Raw genomic sequence first — 21,589 nt, forward strand, 5'->3', positions numbered from 1 at the left:
AATGATGTGAAATCATGATAACCAAGCTCATTCCAAAGAAGAGATAAAAGAATACATACACCCTTACTTCTTTGCAAAAGCAAGGAGTGGCATGGATTTTAGGTATCATATATATGAAACATCTTTTTTAAAAAAGCTTCATTAGTTAGGGGAATGTTTTTCCTCCACATATGTTATTGTAAGGGATGGGATGAGGAACAGAGTACAGTGATATATATATATATATACATATATATATATATGTATATATATATATATGTATATTTATGGTATAAAAACAAGATATATCAATAAGATCCATTTTTAAAAGGAAATAAATTGAATTCTCTATGTTTCACACTGAAGATCTGATTTTGAACATTGAACTTTGAACACTGAAGAGACTGAACTCTTCATCAACCTTCCAAAGTATTTCTTTATCCAAGTGCTCCTCCAAATGCTAATCACAAAAGATCGAGACATTGTCTTTTTGATGGATTTTATTCAGCTATTTAAAGGAGTCATAATTTAAAGGATTCTGGAAGCAAGCACTGTTATTTACTTTCTTAACTGGTGCTCCTTAGCAGAAGAAATTATGAAGTTACTTGTAATAGTCCTTGCAGAGAAAAAGCTTGTAAATGTCAGTGATATCATCTATTAATATGTTGGTTACATAGCCATTTACTATTGACTATTACATATGATACTGAAAGACATTCATTGTCTACCTATTGAACTATCCTATGCGATGGAGTATTTGTCAAAGGAAGGAGGAAGGAAAGAGGGAGGGAAGGTGGGAGAAAAGAAGGGAGGAAAGAAGTAAGAAAGGAAGGAAAGAGATAGATACTACCAAGGATAATTGCTATTGATGTGAGCTCATCTAGGATACTTTCTACTTGCTTATTTCCTGCTGTTGAGATATCTTTGAAGTTACCAATAAAGAGAGAAAGAAAATGGCCAGCTTTTTTTCTTTATTTTCCATCTTTTTTAAACATTCAGAGAATTTGTACCCCTTTAGATGTCATTTGCATTAACAAGGACATGAACAATAAATCTTATGAAAATTGAAATGTTGCTTTTTTGAGTTTTTTTAATTTAGAAAAGCCTGAATGAGAGAAACTTTGCTTGGTAGAAAATAGGAAGGGAGAAAGTGATGTTGCATTGAAACTGCCTGTTCTTGAAAGAATTATTTGAAGATATTCAGAGAAATAACCCTCAGATTTTTCCGTGTGGATTAATACAGTAAATTTTCCCCAGATCACATATCATTAAATGTGATGAAATGATCTTTCACTTTTGTCAGGAGAACACTGTGATAGTGCCAAGTCAATGGAGTTTCTTCTGAGAAGTAAGTGAATTTAGCTTGACTTTCCGGGTGCCCAGTGAGCCACAATTTAACTGGACAACATTAAATGGAAGATTAAAGGCTGGGAGCAGGGGAACTGTGCTGAGGCAAGAATATCTTTCTAATTCTCAAAGAAAGAGCAATTTCAGAAATATTATCATTTCAGAAATATGAAGAGAGTTGGAAGACTAAAGCAGTTTTAAGTCTACAAGATCACAAATTTGGTTCTGATAATGGAAACCATTAAATTTAGCCTCCTAGTTTACAGGTGAAGAAACTGAGGCACAGAGAGACTAAATAATCAAATAACCAGCAAATGTCAGAGGTATGATTGGAACCCATATTCTCCAGTCTCCAGTTCCCATGGTTTATCCACTACATCATGTTTCCTGTTCCAAGACATGAATTAAAAAGATGAGTCACTGAAAGAGAGTGAGAGACACGAAGCAGAAATGTTAAGAATAGTTAATCTAAACTCCATTTCATGCTTCATTGAAAACCAGGGTTATTACTACTATAGACTTTTTTAGATACTATAATTTTGTAACTTCATCCTCTTGTTATTTTAAACTTTTCCGGTAGTTCTCAGTCATTTAAAAACAACCAGAACTACAACACCCAAACGTAAAATACCCAAAGAATAGTTCTGGGTGTACATGTATATGTATTTACATAAATGAGAAATTGGCAAGATGTCACTGAATACCATAAATTCTAAAAACAAACAAAAATAAAAAATTGAAGTTGAGCATTATCCAAAACCAACGGGAAGGAACATGATAGGTGACAGCAATCTGCAATGCATTATAAGCAATTTAATAGGAAGTGAAATAAAAAAAATGCCATCGATGAAAATCAATGATGAGAAAATAACTGGTCAAATGGAGATAGTGGAAAATAGATTGAGGAGAGACAATTTAAAAATTATGGGGCTACTGGAAAGTCATGATCAATAAAACAGCCTAGACATCATCTTTCAAGAAATTATCAAGGAAAACTGGTCTGATATTCTAGAACCAGAAGTTCAAATAAATATTGAAAGAATCCACTGATTATTTCCTGAAAGAGATCCCAAAAGGAAAACTCTTAGGAATATTGTAGCCCAATTTCAGGGTTCCCAGGTCAAGGAGAAAATATTACAAGCAATCAGAAAGAAACAATTCAAGTATTGTGGAAATACAGTAAGGATAACACAAGACCTAGCAGCTTCTACATTAAGGGATCATAGGGCTTGGAAAATGATATTCCAGAGGTCAAGGGAGTTAGGATTAAAACCAAGAATCACCTACTCAGCAAAACTGAGTATAATACTTCAGGGGAAAAAAATAGTTATTCAATGAAATAGAGGACTTTCAAGAATTTTTGATGAAAAGACCAGAGCTGAATAGAAAATTTGACTCTCAAACACAATAATCAAGAGAAGCAGAAAAAGGTAAACAGGAAAGAGAAATAATAAGGAATTCACTAAATTTGAACTGTTTACATTCCTAAATGGAAAGATAATATTTGTAACTCTTGAGACTTTTCTCAATATTAGGGTAGTTGGAGGGATTATATATATATACATATATATGCGTATATATATATATATATATATATGCATATATATATATATGTATATATATATATATACACACACACACACACAGAGGACACAGGGTGAGTTGACTAGTAAGGAATGATATCTAAAAAAACAAAATGAAGGGGTGAGAGTGGAATATATTGGGAGGAGAAAGGGAGAAATAGAAAGGGGCAAATCATCTCTCACACAAAAGAGATAAGAAAAAGCCTTTTCAGTAGAGGGGAAGAGGGGGGAGGTGAGAGGGAAAATGCATCCTACTCTTATCACATTTGGCTTAAGGAGGGAATAACATGCAACCTCAATTTGCTATGACAATTTATCTTACACTACAAGAAAGTAAGGGAGAAGGGGAGAAGTGAGGTGTGGGGGAATGATAGAAGGGAGTGCAAATGGGAGGAGGGGGTAATTAGAAGTAAACACTTTTGAGGAGGGATCAGGTCAAAAGTAAGAATAGATTAAATGGGAGGCAAAACAGGATGGAGGGAAATATAGTTAGTCTTTCACAACATGGAAGTCTTTTGCATAACTACACGTGTATAACCTATATCAAATTGCTTGCTTTCTCAGTGGGGATGGGTGGGGACGGAGGAAGGGAGAGAAGTTGGAACTCAAAGTTTTAAAAATGAAAGTTAAAAATTGTTTTTACATGCAACTGGGAAATAAGAAATACAGGCAATGGGGCATAGAAATCTATCTTGCTCTATAAGGAAATAGAGGAGATAGGGATAAGGGAAGGGAGGAGTATGATAGAAGGGAGGGCAGACTGGGGGAAGGGGTAATCAGAATGCAGACTGCCTTGGGGTGGGTAGAGGGGAGAGATGGGGAGAAAATTTGAAACTCAAAATCTTGTGGAGGTGAATGCTGAAAACTAAAACAAAAAAATGACAATGAACTCCCTGAGATTAGGAACTATCCTTTATTTTTTTTTTTCCTTTCTTGAATGCTTTGCACAATGCCTGACACACAGTAGGTATTTAATAAAGGTTTTTTGACTGACCAGACTTTTTCCTCTGGCTTCCTTCAAGATTTCTTCAAGAGACCTTTTCTAGGTTTTTCCTCTCCCATGCCTATTCCTTTCTTTTTGAGATAAGCTTGCATCATAGGTTGTTTCCTCATTAGAATTAAAGCTCCTTGAAGATAGGGGTCATGCCTTTTTCTTTTCTCTCTTTGTATCCCCTACACTTAGCAGTCAATAAGTCAGTCCACTAACATTAATTAAACAGCTGCTATATGCCAGACGTGCTAAATGTTTAAAATATGAAAAAAAATTTAGTGTCCCCACTCTCAATGTGGTTACAGTCTATTGGGGGAGGCAATATGCAAACAGCTATGTGCAAACAAATTATGTACAGGGTACATTTGAGTGGTCTCAGGGGGAGGCTATTTGATAGATATGGTAGATTAAAGGGGATTGGGAAAGGCATAGTGCCTGACACATAGTAGGTGCTTCATGTATGCTTATTGAATGAATGCCTAGGTGAATGATCCCAGGTTCAAATGGATATTTGAGTCACATTTTGCAGAGGCTCTAGCTAAGAGCATCTCCGAGGAAACAAAAAGTCAGTGGTCAACCATATTGAGGGAGAAGGTAAGCAGAGAGCAAATGAAAAGGAGAGAATATTGAACAATGAGTTCAGAGATGGAGTTAGTATGTGAAGATCCTTCCCAATACCACTGTAAAATGTCAACTGCTCATACTTTCTCTGCTAACTCTCTTTTCTCCATTTTATAATCTGTCACCAATCCCTTCTTCATCTTCTTTTGTTGAGTGAGTCTTCTAAGATCTATTTCTCACCAATCCTTCAGTAAAGTTCCCTGTTCTGGCCTTAGTCACCTAATTATAAAACTATTGCAATCTTTTGTCATTAGATCTCTGCTTCCAGGAGTTTTTCTCTTGCAATCGAGTCTAAATGTCACTGCTATAATCCTGTCTAGCCTATCATTTTAAACATGATGTCACTTGATTTTTTTTTTTTTGACCTCACTCTGGTTCCCCACTGCTCCCAAGCACAACTAGTTGTCTCACTTAATTTCAACATTCTGCCTGCCTTGACTTCTGGTATGACTCCACCCTTATTCTCTCTTATTGCCATATCTAGCTGCTCCTTAGTTTTGACACTTTCTATACCTCTTTTTTATCCCTAGGCCAATTTTACATTGCCCAGTGGAAAAGACATTCATTCCAGTCTCACCTCATATCCTTCAAAAATCACAGTTGAGTTAAATGAAAGCCAGGAGACCCCTAAGCAAAGCCGATTTTTTTTTCAATCCTCTCTTTTGTATTCATGACAGAGTTTACTCCTTATGTCTTATTTATGGAATTGTAAAATACACATGATTTTCTGAAATCTTATTTCTACATGGACTCCCACATACTATGAGGAAATCATATGACAAAAAGTCTGAGGCTTCTGAAAAGTCCTTTGTTGTAGGGAATTGTGCACAATATGTAAACATGATTGTGCGCATTTGTGCTATTTCATTTTTGGATCTACCATTTTCCTGGATGACTCTGTCTTGCTGGGGATCTGAGTACTAACTCAAATCAAACCGAGACTGTCTAGACCTTTACTTCCCCTGAGATTTCCTTTGGGGAGTCTCTGATTCTCTCTCCTCAATGAGAACTATAACAAAAGATCAATAATTTGCACTCCACCCCCTACTGCTAAATGGATAAGGATGACTGACCATCTTAAAGACAACTCCTACCAAATGGCAAGGGCAATTAAAGGTCTCAGTACTGAGTGGAGGGCTCTCCTCACCCTGATGCTCTACCTGCTGTTCCCAGTGACAGTTCTCATCAGAATCTGCCCACATCTCTTGTGACTCTCCATTCAGCACCACTTCTAAAAATCAATATATCCATGCTGCTATTGAATTGCTTGGGGTATTAACTCAAAGAGGACAAAAATCCTGTCTAGCATATTGTAGACACATGAATAATGATGGAGCAATAGTTTGATGGGTCCAAGTTCATATATGATAGGCACCAAAACTCAAACAACTAAATATTTACTAGATGGAAATTCGGTCCTTCAGAGTTTTACATAAATTGTTTCACTCTGGCATTTAAGAATAATTCATCACATCTTATTTTGCTTGCACACAAGTCTCTAGGTTATTTCTTTTTTTTTTCTAAAATGAAGGACAGCTTGTGTAGTTCACCACTGATTCCCACACACATGCATAAAATTAATATGCTGAGCATATACCTGCAGAGGTTTTACAGCCAGTTTTCAGGCATATGGTGAATTCCCAAAGTACAATTCAACAAAAAAATTATGGAATTCATATGAACTAAATTGCAAAAGTCAATGAATTGATGAAGGTATTTACAAAGTGTGGTCTCCCTAAGTGACAATAACACAGAGTGCTTTCCCCCACTCCTTTCACAAGTACAACAAATATGTGCATAGGACCTGCTTGGTGAAAACCTACTGTGTGCAGAGTATCGAACTAGGTACTGGGGAGACACAAAGTTTAAATAGGATTTAACATATTTAAAAGCAAACTAATAATCTTTTTCCCCAGAAACCTTTTTCCTCTTCCTAAATATTTTTCAGGTTACCCAGGCATGAAGGTTTGCAACTTTGAATAAGAAAGATAAGTTGGATCATAATTTAAAAGATGAAGTAGGTCATTAGGTCACTAGAGGAAATAATCCCATTAGTGTTACAGTGCTACTGGTGTGGACAATATTTTTTTTCACATTTTTTAGCAGCAAGGTAGAGGTAATATGTACATGGCAAATAAAGATAAAATGATGTTTTCCTTTTTTTAGGCTTGGTGAGAATTGAGTTAGTCTGTAGACAGATGAGGAGTCATTGGCAAGGGAAAGATCAAAAATACATGAGAAAGGAGTGATCCAGCAAGATTCTTGAGGAGATAGGACAGGAGATCAAGAACTCAGCAAAGTAAATAATCTCAGTAAAAGGTATATGGTTTGTTTTCATGACAGAAGAAAAGAGTTGAGTGAGGGTGATATAACTGAATTTTTGAAGAATGGAAGAAAGGAGATTAAGTAATTCATATAAGGTGAATTCTCTATGACAAGACTGTGGCATAGTGAATGAATAGAACACTGGATTTGAAATCAGGAAGGCCAGGGTTCAAACCTTATCTACAAAATTTCCTAGATGGAAGTCCAGTGCTCTGTCTACCATTCCATGCTGACCAAAAATCAGAAAATGTTATTGAATGACTGAGGCAGAGGAATAGTCTGGAAGTAGTACTAGTACTAGTAGTAGTAGTAGTACTAGTAGTAGTTGTAGTAACAATAATAGCAAGAATAATTTATATAACAATCAAATATTTGAAAAGCTATTTACATGTCATATCATTTGATCTTCACAAGATCAAATTTGGAGGTAGTTGCTATTATTGTCATATTTTACAGATGAGGAAACTGAGACAGGCAGACATTAAGTGATGGCCAAGGGCCATACAACTAGTAAGTTTCTGAGGTCAGATACAAATTCACATCTGTCTGATTCCAGACATAGAGTCCTATCCACTATAAGAGAAGTATGCTAATCCCATTTTACAGGCTTAAAAATAAGGAGGATTGTTCAGCACTGGAGATATTTCTAAAGGATTCTCAGGAAAAAATGAGATTACATTTTAAAAAGATAGAAAGAATGCCTTTTTTGGGGGGGGGAGGTAGTGTGTGTGGGGTGATTTAGAATAAAGAATGGGTTCCAAATGACCCGGTAGAATGGCATAGACAAGAAGGAACTGAGTTAGAGTGGGACAGAGAAATATGAAAGATTATTAGAATAAGAATAAAAAGTATGGGAGCTTTTTAGTGTTTAATATTAATAGGCTGCTCACCCCTAAGGTTTTCAATGAGACTTTCAGCAGAATACTATAATATTCTGATAACAACTACAATAATGCTACTATAACTACTTCTATTATCACCACCATCATCATCTCTACCACCACCACACTCTACTGCTGCTGCTGCTACTACTATCACCACTACTACCACTGGTATTCCTGTGTGTTCATCCTTTGTTGTCAAAGAAGACCATGCCATCAGAGAAATGATGACATGACTTGCACTTGACTTTGTTTTGAATGAGGGAGGGCTGTTCAGGTCACCAGCTTCACTTCTCCTCCAGAGCCATCTGAATCCAGTGACCAGATATTCATCAGGATGACTGGAGATGAACCAGGATGAGGCAATTGGGGTTAAGTGACTTGCCCAAGGTAACACAGCTAATGAGTGTCAAGTGTCTAAGGTGAGATTTGAACTCAGGTCCTCCTGACTCCTGCACTGGTGCTCTATCCACTGCACCATCTAGCTGCATCCCACCCCAGTTTATCAAACTCTTTCTCCAAATGGTATACACAGAACTAAACAAAAGCCTTCAGATATGGACAAATCAAAGCATCTAATCTTAATGCTCCACTCCTTCCATCCCTCTTCAGGATAATTTGTCTTCCTTAAGGTAAATATTTAAAATTAGTTTTACCTAAACAACCCTAAAGCACCAGGGCAAGGTCTACATTATTTCAAAATAAATTGAAGACTTTACATAAATATAATCCAAGCAATTCTGTTTAATCTACTAGAAATTATTATAGAGAACTACGTGCTGCTTATTGTGTTGAGGGTTGAGTGTAAGCTTGTGGGTTGTGGATGGAGGGAGTTATGCAAGTATAAAAGATGCAATAATCTCTATTCAAAATGACAAAAAGACAAAGAAAAGAGTCACACATAAAAATGAAAATAAATAAAAAACAATCCTGCCATAACATATTTATAAGCTGAACAGTCTTTTTTAAAAATTCACTACCTTTTACCTTGAAGATATAGCCACATAAAATTGAATTGCAGGTTTGAAAAAATATGGTACCACTTCTTCACCTTCTCAGCAGAATTTTTACTCCACTGACACATTTCTAATGAGTCATTATGAGATGATATTATAAGACAATTCCAAAGAAGCTGCCAAATGTAAACCCATTAGAATAAAAACCCTAAACTAAGAATTCACATCTTGATCCTTTTTATAGGGTTTTAGACCAAATAATCCATTGAGATTATAATAGTCATTGAGACTTTCTTGCTATGCATTCTTAAAATGCATGCAGGAAAACACTGATTCACACATTTCTGTCTATCATCATTCCTGCCCTCCCTTTTCCTCCTCATCCTTCCCCCCAAAAAGAGTCAACAAAAATTTAGTGCCAGAAAATGTGGAGCACATGCTTAATTGAGGTAGTAAATACTGTGCTATTGTAGCAGATTGCTTCTCTGTTAAATAACATAATAGTTTTTTTTTTTTCCCCCTTATGGATGCTATTCAGAATTATACCAAACAAAAAGCGGATTTCTTAGCAATAACAATGACTAACATTTTTTATCTTCCAAATACTTTACAAATATCAGCTAATCAGTCTTCATAAGGTCTCTCGGGAATAATTGCACGGTCTCTTCTCTTACTTTACACCCACCAAAACTGAGGCTAAAGACTAAGGAAGTTTGCAAAAGTGACCTTCTTATGCATGCAGATGAATTCTCAACTAGACCACCACATGTCAATCTTGAACACAACTGAATGACATCAGGTTGATGACTGCTGACCCCACTCTGGGGGGACAGTGACTAAGGTCAAATCCAATTGATTTGAACCTGACTTACCAGGACACAAATGAGTTTTACCTGAATTGCTTGATTCAAGCACTTTAATGTTATTTCAAGCAAATCAATTGTGTTGCACATCTACTGGGAACAAATCAATTACATGCAAAAACCTGTGTGGATAGAAAATGAAGGTGCTTTGAAAGCCTTTGAAATTGGGTTCCTGTGAGAATTTTGTTAGAAATTGAAAAGGGAATTGGGGTCAAGGTTAAAATTAAACACCGAAATTTAGACTCTATTCTGTATTCAGTCTTTGGTTTCATTAGGATATTGTCTCCTAGAATATAATTAAAAATGTATACACTAATGCATTGTGGGAAGAGTTGTGAACTGGTCTTGCTCATGTTAGGAAATAATTAAGCATTATGCAGGAAAATTCACTATATTGTTTATGTCCTTGGATCTGGTGAACCCATTACAGAGTATATTTGTATGGTAAGTAGGTCAAAGCAGAAAGGTCCAATATATGCTAATGTATTTGTAGTAATATTTGATTTTAACAGAAAAAGAGAAAAAAATAAGAATGGAAGGAAAGAAGTGAGGGAAGGAAGAAGGGAGGGAGGGACAGGGAAGAAAGAAGTGATAGAGGAAGGAAAAAAATCCTGAAACAAAGAAAGAATCATATATCTACAATTTAGAAAATATCTATTAGAGTTTCTTCATATTATAGATGAGGAAGTTGACACTCATAGAGTTTAAGTGACTTGTCTATTATCATACAGGTAGCATGGAAGGAGTGCTTTGAACCAAAATGCCCAGACTCTAGAGACATTGTCCCTTCCACTGCATTATCAATTTGTAAGAAAGTGTACATAGAAGTAATTCAGAAAAAAAAGCAACAGCATAGGGAGACTTAAATGAACCGACATGCAAGCTATTTTTGACAATGATGGAAAGGGGTTAAGATGTTCTCCCACTGTATAATGTATTCAGTCTATCCTTCGTTATCTTCTAACATGCCTGTCTTATAGTAATAAGTTTTTCACTATGATATCAGATGCATTTCACAGAGTAAGCTCAGAATGTCACCCAATTTGCAAACATGAGGATGAATGTATTCCTTGAGAAGGCAAGTACTGGACTTGATAGAAACTGTTCATTTGGAAAATATCTAAAGAGGGAACTTATTGCCACTTGAAAATTAAGCAGATTGAAAGCATGGAGCCTTTCTACCAGCTTCATAAATATGGGCTTTCCACAGTCCTTCACTAAATGAACATAGAAGAAAACCTTAAAGTCACAAATATTGTTCACACCAAAAACTGTCCATAAAATTCCTAATAATAGTAATAAGGAAAGAGAACCTTTTCTCTCCATGAACAGATCTCTTTCCCAGTGCCTTACAAAAGCATCTTCTACAAGTCACTTACCTTTCTGAGAGTAAGTTAATGGTTTTCAAAATCCCATGAATTCTCACAGCATAGTTCCTATTTCCTAGGAATGGGAGGCATAATGAGATATCAGGTAAAATTTTTCCCTATTGAGGTATTTTTTGTTTGTTCAGAATTTTTTGCTTGTTAATTTTGCATTTTGAAATGCTCTGTGTTCATCTGACATCAGGCAAGTCACTTTGGCTCTTTAACACACTGCTTTTTTCTCTGTAAAATGAGAGGACTGTGTAACAATGAACAAGTCATTTAACTATGGCTCAGTTTCCTCATCTTTAAAACGGGAATAATGATAGCACCTCCCTCCCAGAATGGATAAAATGAGATATTTGTAAAGGGTTTTGCAAACCTTATAGCACTGTATAAATGTCATATATTATTATTATTATCATCATCATTGTTAATAGATTATATTTGAAGTTCCTTTCAGTTCTAAAATTCTATAATGTTAAAATATATGCAACTTTATTTTGCCCTGACTGGAAAAATAACAAGCATTTCAAAAGCCTCAAATATACACAAGGAAATAATGGGAATGCCCTTATGCCCTAAGGGATTGTCTTAATTAAGAGCTGCTGTTATTGAGAATCCTATCATTACAGTGAGTGTCATGCACCAAAGCTATTTCCAAGAGGAGTAAGGCATCTGCCAGTTCCTTTCATCTTAACTTGCAGCACTCAGGTACCCACACCTTTACGGAGATGCCAATCTGATGTCATGAAATTGGTTACATTTGACAAAGAAACAAAGGAAAATATGTCAACTTGTTTATTTTTAGCTTTCAGAGCTATGTCAGAACAGACCCTGAAAGCCATCAAAAATACCTTTTTAAGAATAGCAATATGAGTAAGTAAATGTAATTTTTCTTGCATCAGGTTTCAGTTGGTGCCACAAGATATTCTTATGCATGGGAAGACTGGACAATAATGCAGATTCTATCATCTAAGATCTTCTTCAAGTCTATATCCATTCCAAATAGAATCTCCACTGGCTTGCTTTGGTGTTTAATATTCCACTAGTAGAGATATATTTTTTTTAATACTCCTGGGAGGGGTAACTCAATGGAATCTGACACATTAGCAAGATAAAGGACTAAGACTGGTCTCCATAGCCACAGTTATCTTAGAAAGTCAGTAAGATGCTAAACAAATAAAGTTTGATCAAAATGATTTAGCAGATGTGACATCCATCACAAAGGGTAAAAAAGTAGGTCTCTAAATGAGTAGTTCTGGGTAACTAGATGGATTTTGAGAACTAAAAGGAAAGGATGCTAAGTTAGGGGCATGGAAAGACAACAAAGGCAAGTTTTGTTTTGCTTTCTACATCACACATACATTTACAAAGGCACTCGAATTGAATATGTAACAGGGGAACTGATCAATGAAAGCCTAGACCTTAGATCATATGCAATATTCTTCCCGTAAGAGTAACCGACATAGAGACTTATGTGTAATGAATTGTCCAGTCCCCCATTACAAATCAGAGGAAAATAAAGATAAAAGGAAATCTTAATATCATAGGATGAAAAGAGGCTTAGAGAAAGCATCTAGTTTAATGCTCTTTTGCAGAACCTAGCTTTAATTGATAAAGAAATATTAATGTCTGCTTATTCTCTTATTCCTCTTTAGAAATACTCTAGTTCCACCTTCTTTACTATGCGCACACCAATCCAATTCCAATCATGTCATTTCTTTCTCCACATTTTCTTTTTTTTTTGGTTTAATGAGATCAGTATGTCAATAGGTAGAAAATATGCATATATATATACACGCACACACACACAAAAGCAAACGACAAAAGAATCTTCAACATATACAAGTATTAAAATATGAAAGAACAAGAAAGAAGCATGTATGATAAACTAGGAACTCTGCCAAGTACAGTTTGCTTTATGTGAAGTAAATATATAATATATAAATGAAGTTTTAACAAAATTATTTATATCTCTACAATTTCTTTGTGAATTTAAGAAAAATATTAATGTTATTTTTTGCACATAAATATACTACTTCATCTTGAAAATGGCCCTTTCTGTATCCCAGACAGACATTTATTAAGCACTTAATATATTCAGGGTACTGTACTATGTGCTGGAGATAAAACGTTATAAACAAAGAAGCCCTTGTCTTCAAGGTTCTAACATTTGGGGATGGAGTTGTAGACCATGGGAGCTGAATTGTTATATAACATGTACCAAAGTAAAGGACAAAGAAACTTGAGAAAGTAATGGAAATTGAGAACTGGAGATCAAGGACATCTTCATGGAGAAAATGACACAGAAGCTGAGCCTTGAAGTATAACAAGGATTCAAGGAGGTAAGGGGGAGGACATTTGAAGTGTAGTGGATATACACTAGAATACATGGAAGTGAGAAATGAGGTATCACATTTGGAGAAAAACATATAAGAATTATCATAATTTAGTGGGAACAGAGGAAAAGGTTCTAGTTTCTCATTCCAGTTTTGCTACTCTCTATCTCTATGACCTTGGACAACTGGTAGAACCTTTTAGGGTCTTAGTCTTTACCTGTCAAATGATGGAGTTTGAGTAAACAATCTCTTCCAACTCTAAATCTGTAACCCTATGGTCTTAGAGGGTAGTAGTGTGAAAAAATGTAAAATACCGCAGATCTCAGATTATTCAGGGTTTTAAATACCAGTGGCACAAGTTGGAATATTTTGTTGTGTTCTAAATGGATCCAATAAAAGCTTTTGGGCAGGAGAGGGTCAAACTTGTGCCTTAGGAAAATGATTTTGGCAACTAGATAGAGGGCAGATTAAAGATAGGAAGAGAATGGAAGCTGAGATATAATTATGAAATTACTATAATTGTCCAATAAAGAAGTGATAAGGACCCAAAGGAAGGAGGTGACTGTATGAGTGGTAAGTGTGAAGGCTTTACTTTGAGCCCATCAGTCTATCTTGGTTGGATACCTATTGAATCTTCTCTAACAGAATGTAATATGTTATAAATATTTTATTTTCCTTGAATCTTCAGTCTTCCTCATCCCATATATCCAATGAGCCCAAATCTTGGCATTTCACCAACATGTTTCACATATATCCCTTCCTCTCTTCTCACACAGCTGCCACATCAGTTCAATCTCCTATCACCTATGAATAGATGAGGAAGTCAGCAAACTACAGCTGATGGATCCTTGCTTTCTTTTGTACGGACTGCTAAGCTAAGAATGTTGAAGTTTTTTTTTGTTTTTGTTTTTTACATTTTTAAATAAAGCTTAATTGTAATTATGTAGATAAATAGATGCATACATATACACATATGTATTTGCATGCATATATAAATATTCTAAGCTCAGGAGCCATATAAAAATAGGCTGGCTGGATTTGGTCCTTGGGTCTTAGTGTGTGAACTCCTAACCTAGACTACTACAATAGCCTTCTAATTGGTTCCTTTGTCTCAAATCTCTCTCCTCTTTCCAATTTGTCATGTACAGAGCAGTCAAAGACTTTTTTTTTTCCCAATTTTTAGTTAAAAAAGATCTATTTCCTTCTCATCTCATGTCCTTCCCCCACTGGAAACAAAAAGAAAATTGATATTAAGGAATATAACAAATGTACATAATAAAAAAAATTGCATTAGCCATATCCAAAAAAATAGTGTCTCCTTCTGGACCCTAAGTCTATGAGTTTTCTGTCAGGATGTGGGTATCATGTTTTCATCATCAATCCTCTGGAATCATGCCATAATTAATGCTGAAAGCAACGAATGCAGAACAACCTGGGAAGGCTGACATGACCTGATGAAGCACAATAATCATTCATACAAAAAGTTCAGGTTTGCTCATGTCACTCCCTACTCAAAAACTTCCAAGTGCTTTCCTATTATGTCTAGGATGAAATACAAACCCATGTTAAGCATTTACAGCTCTTAGCAATCTGAAACTATTCTTCCTTTCCAACCTTATTATACAGTTCTCTCTTCTAAGTCATTTATGCTTCAGTTAAATTGGTCTTTCTGTTTTTTCACACACACTGCTCTATCTCCCTGTGCATTTGTCTTGGATTGTCCCCATGACTGGCATTGACTCTTTTCTCCACCTTTGTGAATCCCCTGTTTCTTTCAAGGATCCATATGAATCCCCACTCTAATTTCCTAACTTTCACCTTAATCTTTTGCTTTGAATTCATCTTGTAGGCTTGTTTTATATATACCTACATAGATGCACATATAAACAAACATACATATATACATACATAATATGTGTGTATATGTATGCATAGGTAGACAGACAGAAAGATAGACAGATAGACAGATAGATAGATAGATAGACAGATAGGTAGATACATAGATAGATAGATGTGCATGTAGTATCCTCCATTAAAATGGAAGTTCCCTAAAACTAAAAACTATTTCGGTTTCATCTCTGTATCTCCAAGAGGTAGAATAGTACATGGCATAAAACAGGATCTTAAAAAAAATGCTTGTTGCTTGACTATGATTTGCATTTGTATCATTATGCCTGGAATTATTATTACACAGAGTAGCTGCTGATAAATGATTGCTGAATTAAATCATCTTAGCTTCCTGTTTCAAAATGATCTTGCAATGACATGCACAATAGAACTCTTTTCTATAAAATAAGGATAAATGTTAATATAGAAGGAAAACAACATCAACAATACTGAATTGGGACTGGATTCTCTTTTTTGATTCTATACCTTTTGTGATCTTGAATTAGTTACTTAAACATTCCATGTCTCAGTATCCTCATCCATAAAATAAAAAAAAATACCTACATAACTTAGATCATGCTGTTTTTTTCATGGATTCAATGGGTATGGCGCTCCAGTGCCTTAATTCTAGTGAGCACATAATAAGTACTACTTAATAAATACTTATTGAATTGAACTATGTCAAAATGCTTTTGAAAATTATAAAGCATTGTCTATTGAAATCTATTATATTAATTCTATGTACCTTTCTGCTCTAATGCAGTCTATTAGTATAAATTCCTTACATGCTTACTATGTGTCAGGCAGAAGGGCAGTGGTATGGTAGCTAGAGAACTGGCCCCAAAGTCAGGAAGATTTGGGTTCAAATTCTTCCTTTGATACATACTGTATGACTCGGAAAATCATTTAATCCAAAGTAGAAGTTGCAGACAAGGTGCCAATTTGCACTGATAAAGGAAATTTCCTCATATCTTTTCAGCCCCTATTCCTATGTGTTAGTCAGCAGTGATGTAAAGATGAAAAATGGAGCAGTCCCTTATGTCAAGAAGCTTACATTCTGTGGGTGTCACATGCATAGATAAATACGCTTGTATGTGTTTTTAAATGTAACATATAATCATCAAAAGACAAATACATTTTTCACAGGAATGTAGAAAAGGTCAGCGTTTATCTTTCCCTGAAACGCTTGAATACTAGATGTCTCTTTTTTTTGGACAAAGAAATACATAAAACATCAATATGTGTTATCTAGGCAGTCGGCTGTCCCTTTACAATCCTTCAGCAAAGGTCTTCAATGAGATAACATTCCTAATTCCCAATCTGCTCTCTGATCATTCAGACCATTAACAAATGCCTCCTGTTATTTTATGTTCAATTGAACTGAGCCTTCTCTCCCTGGCACTGTAAAAACAACCTTTTTCACACAAAGACAGAGGAATCTTTTCTGACTATAGCTTCTTTCATTCATGATTTCACATTAAACATGTTATATTTAGGAGCAGGGAATGTTGACTAGAAGGCAAAGCTGTCCGCAAGGTCAACAATGTGGTACAAAGTGATCAGCAGAGGACCAAAGCATCTCTCCTATGAAACACTTTACTGTTTTGTCTTAAAGCTGGAAAGTTCTAGTATTGGTGCAATTCCTTGTGCTTTAAGCAGTTAAAATGCAAAATGCAAATGGGAAGGGTAACACACTAAACCATTAATGTTGTCTTCTAACACATTAGCATTCAGTAATTTATGACTTTCTTGGTAATCACCTTAGAAAGCATACAAAGTAAGGCAGTGGGGCACTAGGCCAGCTAAATGTTGATGGAATGGGGGAGTGGAGCCCAGAAAGATAGATTTGTAGTATGGCCAAAAATTATGTAGAGGAGGTCCAGATTATCTGGATTTGTGGAGAAATACTGGGTGTATATCTATCTGCCTGTCTCTCTCTCTCTCTCTCTCTCTCTCTCTCTCTCTCTCTCTCTCTCTCTCTCTCTCATCTATCTATCTATATTTACATACACATACACACATGTGTACATATATGTGTATATATGCAATATATATCTGTATATGTGTATGTTTGTGTATATGTATTTATGCATATACACACACATGTGTGTTCAAAGAGATGTCATACAATTCTGGATTTGGGGTGTAGTGAAAGAAGACTGCATTTAAAATCAGAACCAACAAGATCTGTGTTCAAAGGGCCTTCCTATCTATAAAATCCTAGGCAAGTTATTTTACTTTTGTATGTCTCAATTTTCTCATCTGTAAAAAAGCAGAAAGAAAGAAAAAGAAAGGAAGAAAGGAAGAAAGGAAGAAGGAAGGAAGGAAGGAAGGAAGGAAGGAAGGAAGGAAGGAAGGAAGGAAGGAAGAACCTCATCAGCTTCTATGATTTCAATTATCATCTCAGTGCAGATGATTCTCAGATCTATTTGTCCACCATCTCTGTATCCTTAGGAGGCAGAACAGCACCTGGCATATAATAGGATCTTAACCTCCCTTCTGGCTTCCAGGCTTGAAGCTTCCACTGCTTATCAAATATTTCAGACTGGATGTACCATAGACAATTTAAGCTCAACATGTCCAAAACGTAATATCAACATCAATATACCAAAACCCTCCCCTCTTCCTACCTTGCCTATTATTGTCAAGGGCACCACCACTTGCTCAGTCACTTGCCATCCTTGCATCATCTCTCAGTCCTCATAGGTAATAAAATGTTCTTCTGTAACATATCTCCCACATGCTTCCTTCCCTCCTCTGACACTAGCACGAGGCTAGTGCAAAGCATCATCACCAGCAGGCAATAATTTCTATCCCTGTTTCACATCTCTCCCTACTTCAGTCCATTCTTTACTCAGCTGTCAAGCTGGTCTGCATTAATCACATATCTGAACACATCACTCCCCTAACTGGATAACTCCAGGGACTCTTCAATACCTCCAGGATCAAATAGGAAATTCTTTGTTTTTATAGCCCATGAGAACCTAGCCCCTCCTACCTTTCCACTTTTCTTACACCTTCTTCCACTCCCTCTACTCTGATCTAGTGACACTGGCTTCCTTGACATTCCCCCACACAAAACACTCCTCCCAACAATGAATGCTTTCTTGGTTGTTTCATAAGCCTACACCTATCTACCTTCTCCTATCCATCTCCTGGCTGTCCTAGCTTCCTATAAGCCTCAGCTAATGTCCTGCCATCTATAAAAAAGCATTTCCCTTTTCTCCTTTATATCAGTGTCTTTCCTCTGAGATCATCTTACAGTTCCTGCACAGAACATGTTTTAGACCAAGTTGTTTGCATGTTTTCTACCCTATTAGCCTATTAGGTCTCTGAGAGCAGGGACTGACTTTTGCCTTTCTGTTTATTCCTGTCAAATGGAATATTATGAAGATCTTGACAAAACCCTCTTAAACAAATCATCTCATCATCTGGTATTTGGTGATTCAAAGTCAAAGTGAAGCAAAGGTAATAGTAGTAAAAACTATGTTGGAAAACGTGGTTCTAAATAAGGTTTGAAAGAAAAAACAGTAGAGTGTTGAGAAGTATAACCTATGTAGGACAAATATTTTCTTCAAGAAGAATTCACAGGGATTTGATGTGTAGATGCTGCTCAGTGGCACACAAGTCTATAGGATTTAGAGTCAGAAACACCCGACTTCAAATTCTGGCTCAGGCACTTAACTACCTATGTAACCCTGAGTAAGTCACTGTGCCTCCGTTTGCTCATCTCTAAAATGGGGGTAATAGCATCTAACTCACAATATCGTTGTAAAGATTGTTTAACCTTGGGCTCAAGTCCATTTGCATAAGATTCTCCTTAGAGTTAGAGATTAATGAATCAATGTGATGAGGAGTTTGTAAGAATTTTTTGGTAGATGATAGAGCCTGGTCTTTAGGCATTCAAGTCTGAGAGAAACCGCATTCAGTTACATATTGAGAAAGATTGAGGGAAGGAGTACACACACCTACTCACACACATATGTACATATACACTTACATATATCTGTATATACAGATATAGATGCATACATATGCACATACTATGTGTGAAGAAACATATATGCTTATACATACATGTATGCACATATATACATATAATCCATATACATACATTTGTATGTATGTAATCAGTCTTCACCGCTGAGAAGAGGCAAATGGGCTTGAGTCCTGAATCACTCCTGTATTTTATAAACCTAAAGCCCTATATAAATGCTAGTTATTATTATAAAATGACAGCTCAGCAACCCAACACAAATGAAAGGGAATATTAGTTGTAACCAGGAAATACCTGCTTGCCCATGCTCAGAATCAGCAGTCCATGGAAACTGACAAGTTAGAACAGTCAAGTTCAATACCAAATTAGAAGAACTAAGACTTAAACATACCGTGTGTCATCATAGTCCACCTGTCTCAATAACAAACAAAATATTGAATCTAAAACATGGAAAACAAACACAAGACAGTGATTTGATCACTACTTTTAAGAGAATTTTAACCACTGCATATGAGTAACTAGAGCGGAGAACTGAGTAATCCCAAAAACCAACTCAGCTAGCAAACATGTATCTCCTTGTCAAATACTGGAACATTGCAGTCAGGGGTGGGACCAGAGTACAAACTCATTTGCAAAATATTGCAGAGGAGATTGATAGAAGATTATTAGGAATTCCGGCTCTCAAAAAAAGTAAAAACCATCTCAATGAGGGGGAGAAAAAAATGATAGCTTACATAAAGCTTGATGTTAGATTCAGCTAACTCAGTCATCCCAAGATCATGAGTGGTTAACACTGGAAAGATGGCCACAAAACAGAACAGATGTGACTTGGAACAGTATATTATGGAGATTTATTCTCATCATCCATGTAGCAGAATTGCCATATTTGGATGGTGTCAATATAGTATCAAATGTGCCTCTATTGGCCAGTCCCCTTTTTCCCCTAAAGGAATAGCCGTTAAGGCAATAAAATCAGGAAAAGTGGGTAGACCTAGCCAAATAATACAGAAGAAATTTGCATTTCTGTAAAACTGAAGGAGACACAATTTTAAAGGCACTTGCAGAATGATTTTTTTCATGGAAAAAATCATAGACAATACTTTTACCTAAAAAAATACATATGAGCAAAAAGAAATCAGCAATTATTGATTCACATGCCAATTTTGTCATCTCTAGCAAATCTCTACAATAATTATCTATGCATGGAATCAGCATGCACATGTGAGAAGGGAATAGTTAGGTTCTGATGATATTTCTCCTCCATTAGAATGCTTTTTCACATTCAAAAACCTGCCGGAGTGTGACAATGAATGATTCCTCTGTTTCTCTTGTTTCTGGATTTCAAAATAATAATTTAGCTCAATAGGGAAAATAAAACAGCTTCAAAAACTATCTCCAAACACAGCAACTCCCATGATTATGTTTAAATCACACAATATGCTGTCACAGATGTGACCATGGAGATAATGATTTCCTGAAAATTACTATCAAGCGAGATACATAACAGGAAGTTGTATGTTCATATGGGCACCGAAGTCATAAAAATGTGTTTAGAGTCTTAAGTTTAAAAATAGGAATAATCACGAGATAATAATAGAATGTAAGAATTTCCATCTGATAAAGGACTGATTAGAAGAGGAATGGCAGGGTAAAAGGCAATATAGTATAATATGAAAAGTCTGGGGATTTTAGGCTTGAATTCCTTCTACATGACGGTGTGACCTTGGGCAAGTTATTCTACTTATCTATAGCTTCACATTCTTAACTTTTAAAAAAAAGGAACTGGATTAAATGAGTCCTAAGCTCCCTTCCTCTTGTACATTCTTCAATCCCTATTGATTCTGAGGCTTTCCTGAGGGTTCTCCTGGAAGGTTTTCCTATTTCATTTGAGTCTGTGGAACACAGCAGATTTTCTTCAATGAAATCTGTGTCCATTCAATGTTATTGACTCAGCATACCATGGTTTATTAAAAAAAATATATGAAAAAGACTTTATATGTTTTTTGCATATATGTTGTACCTATTTAGACATCTATGTTTTGTGTCCTTTAATAGAATTAAAGCTCCTTGAAGATAGGGATTGTTGCCTTTTTATCTTTGAATCTTAAAATTCAGCACAGTTTTCTGACTCATGGTAAACAATTAACAGATGATTATTTATCCGTTGATTGGTAAAATGTGTGTAAGCATTTTAATTTATCTTATATGTGTTTATATTTGCATATATGCGTGTACATATGTATTTATGTATGTATGTGCATGCACATACTTCTTCCTTGATATATCTCTTGGACATTGCTGTTCAAGCAACTTGGTCCCAAAACTAAAGGAAGAGATCAAATTGGATCATTTTGGGAAGGTGGTACTCTTTCCATGATCCCCAACTTGTTACTGTCAAACACCTTCCTCATCAGTCTTTTAGAACCCTAATTATCCTTCAAGAGTCTACTAAA

General features: G+C 35.8%; 1 protein-coding gene across 6 annotated transcripts in view; it reads right to left on the reverse strand.

Annotated features, from left to right (window-relative positions):
* CHL1 (cell adhesion molecule L1 like) overlaps positions 1 to 21,589 on the reverse strand; it is a 272,185-nt gene that overhangs the window by 244,338 nt on the left and 6,258 nt on the right. For 4 of the 6 annotated variants that reach the window (XM_072598649.1, XM_072598645.1, XM_072598648.1 and 1 more), the window contains exon 2: positions 10,926 to 10,989. The exons of the other annotated variants lie outside the window; for them this stretch is intronic. The gene's annotated coding sequence lies outside the window, so the exon portion shown is untranslated. The remainder of the gene's footprint in view (positions 1 to 10,925; positions 10,990 to 21,589) is intronic. 6 annotated transcript variants of the gene reach the window in all.

This window comes from Notamacropus eugenii, chromosome 3, assembly GCF_028372415.1.
Source record: "Notamacropus eugenii isolate mMacEug1 chromosome 3, mMacEug1.pri_v2, whole genome shotgun sequence".
In the NCBI taxonomy this organism is placed as follows: domain Eukaryota; kingdom Metazoa; phylum Chordata; class Mammalia; order Diprotodontia; family Macropodidae; genus Notamacropus; species Notamacropus eugenii.